Source organism: Sciurus carolinensis, chromosome 11 (genome assembly GCF_902686445.1).
Source record: "Sciurus carolinensis chromosome 11, mSciCar1.2, whole genome shotgun sequence".
Classification (NCBI taxonomy): Eukaryota; Metazoa; Chordata; class Mammalia; order Rodentia; family Sciuridae; genus Sciurus; species Sciurus carolinensis.
In genome coordinates this window covers 26,492,992-26,496,288 of record NC_062223.1, presented here as the reverse complement: position 1 = coordinate 26,496,288, position 3,297 = coordinate 26,492,992, and positions in this window count along the sequence as shown.

Here is a 3,297-nt window from a genome sequence, read left to right as displayed (position 1 = left end):
CTATTCAATGAAATAATATCAGAAAATTTCCCAAATCTGAAGAATGAAATGGAAAATAAAATACAAGAGGCATATAGGATAACAAATGTACAAAATTACAATAGACCCACACCAAGGCACATTATAATGAAAATACCTGACATACAAAACAAAGATAGAATTTTAAAGGCTGGGAGAGAAAAAAATCAAATTATATTCAGGGGGAAACCAATACAAATATCAGCAGATTTTTCAACCCAGACCGTAAAAGCTAGAAGGGCCTAGAAGAGCATTTTTCAAGCTCTGAAAGAAAATGAATGCCAACCAAGAATCTTATACCCAGAAAAACTTACCTTCAGATTTGATGATGAAATAAAAACTTTACATGATAAAAAAAAAAGCTAAAAGAATTTACAAATAGAAAGCCAGCACTACAGAACATTCTCAGCAAAATATTCCATGAGGAAGAGATGAAAAACAATGATGTAAAACAGCAAAGGGAGGAACTACCCTAATGAACAGCCAAATAAAGGAGAAACCAAGTCATGTTAAAAAAGCAAAAATAAGCCAAAATGACTTGGAATACAAGTCATATCTCAATAATATCCCTGAATGTTAATGGCCTGACTCATCAGTCAAAAGACACAGACTGGCAGATTGGATTAAAAAGAAAGATCCAACAATATGTTGCCTGCAAGAGACTCATCTCATAGAAAGAGATACCCATAGACTAAAGGTGAAAGGATGGGAAAAAACATACCATGCACATGGATTCAACAAAAAAGCCAGAGTATCCATCCTCATATCAGATAATGTGGACTTCAAGCCAAAGTTAGTCAGAAGGGATAAAGACAGACATTTCATAATGCTTAAGGGAAGCAAAAATCAGCAAGACATAACAATCATAAATATCTATGCCCCAAACAGTGGCTCATCCATGTACGTCAAACAAATCCTTCTCAATTCCAGGAAACAAATAGATCACAACACAATAATATTAGGTGACTTTAACACACCTCTCTCACCACTGGACAGATCTTCCAAACAAAAATTGAACAAAGAAACCATAGATCTCAATAACACAGTCAATAATTTACACCTAATGGACATATATAGAATATACCATTCAACAATGAGAAAATATATTTTCTTCTCAGGAGCACACGGATCCTTCTCTAAAATAGACCATATATTATGCCACAAAGCTACTGTTAGAAAATACAAAAAGATAGAGGTACTACCTTGTATTCTCTCAGATCATAATGGAACAAAATTTGAAATAAATGACAGAATAAAAAATAGAAACTACTCCAATACCTGGAGTTTAAATAATATGCTATTGAATGATGAATGGATAACAGAAGATATCAAGGGGGAAATAAAAAAATTCTTAGGGGTAAACAAGAAAATATATACAACATATCAAAATCACTGCGACACTATGAAAGCAGTACTTAGAGGAAAATTCACTTCATGGAGTGCATTCAATAAAAGAAGAAAAAAAATCAACAAATAAACAACCTAGTAATACAGTTCAAAGTTCTAGAAAAAGAACAAGTCAACACCAAAAGTAGTAGAAGACAGAAAATAGTTAAAATCAGAGCTGAAATCAATGAAATTGAAACAAAAGAAACAATTGAAAAAATTGACAAAATAAAAAGTTGGTTCTTTGGAAAAAATAAACAAAGTTGATAAACCCTAGCCACACTAACAAAGAGAAGTAGAAAGAAACTTCAAATTACTAAAATATGAGATGAAAAAGGAAATACAAAAAAAGACACTATTGAAATACAAAACATAATTAGAAGTATTTTGAAAATCAATACTCCAAGAAAATAGAAAATCTCAAAGACATCAACAGGTTTCTAGAGACATATGATTCACCCAAACTGAATCAGGAGGACATACCCAATTTAAATACATCAATTTCAAGCAATGAAATAGAAGAAGTCATCAAAAGTCTATCAACAATGAAAAGTCTTGGACCAGATGGATTCTCAGTCGAGTTCCACAAAACCTTTAAAGAAGAGCTCATTCCAATACTCCTCAAAGTATTCCATAAAATAGAAGAGGAGGGAACCCTTCCAAACTCATTCTATGAAGCTAATATCACCCTGATACCTAAACCAGACAGAAAAACATGGAGGAAAGAAAATTTCAGACCAATATCCCTAATAAGCAAAGATGCAAAAATTCTCAACAAAATTTTAGCAAATTGCATACAAAAACGAATTCAAAAGATAGTGCACCATGAGCAACTGGGTTTTATCCAGGGATGCAAGGTTGGTTCAACATCCAGAAATCAATAAATGTCATTCACCAAATCAACAGACTTAAAGTCAAGAATCACAAGGTTATTTCGATAGATGCGGAGAAAGCATTTGATAAAATAGAGCACTCCTTCATGCTCAAAACACTAGAAAAAGAAGTGATAGTAGGAACATTACTCATCATTGTAAAGGCCATCTATGCTAAGCCCATGGCCGATATCATTCTAAACGGAGAAAAACTGAAAGCATTCCCCCTAAAAACTGGAACAAGGCAGGGATGCCCTCTTTCACCACTTCTATTCAACATTGTCCTCAAAACTCTAGTCAGAGCAATTAGACAGACCAAAGAAATTAAAGGGATATGAATAGGAAAAGAAGAACTCAAACTATCCCTATTTGCTGATGAAATGATTCTATATTTAGAGGAGCTGGGGAATTCCACCAGAAAATTCCTAGAACTCATAAATGAATTCAGTAAAGTAGCAGGATATAAAATCAATGCTCATAAACCTAATTGATTTTTATTCATAAGTGATGAATCCTCAGAAAGAGAATTTAGGAAAACTCCCCATTCACAATAGCCTGGAAAAAAATAAAATAATTGGGAATCAATTTAAAAAAAAGAGGTGAAAGACCTCTACAATGAGAACTACAGAACACTAAAGAAAGAAATTAAAGAAAACCTTAGAAGATGGAAAAATCTCCCATGTTCTTGGACAGGCAGAATTAATATTGTCAAAATGGCTATACTACCAAAAGTGCTATACAGATTCAATGCAATTCCAATTAAAATCCCAATGATGTACCTCACAGAAATAGAGCAAGCAAACATGAAATTCATTTGGAAAAATAAGACACCCAGAATAGCTAAAGCAATCCTTAGCAGGAAGAGTGAAGCAGGGGGTATTGCAATACCAGAACTTCAACTCTACTACAAAGCAATAGTAACAAAAGCGGCATGGTATTGGCACCAAAATAGACAGGTAGATCAATGGTACAGAATAGAGGACATAGAGACAAACCCAAATAAATACAGTTTTCTCATACT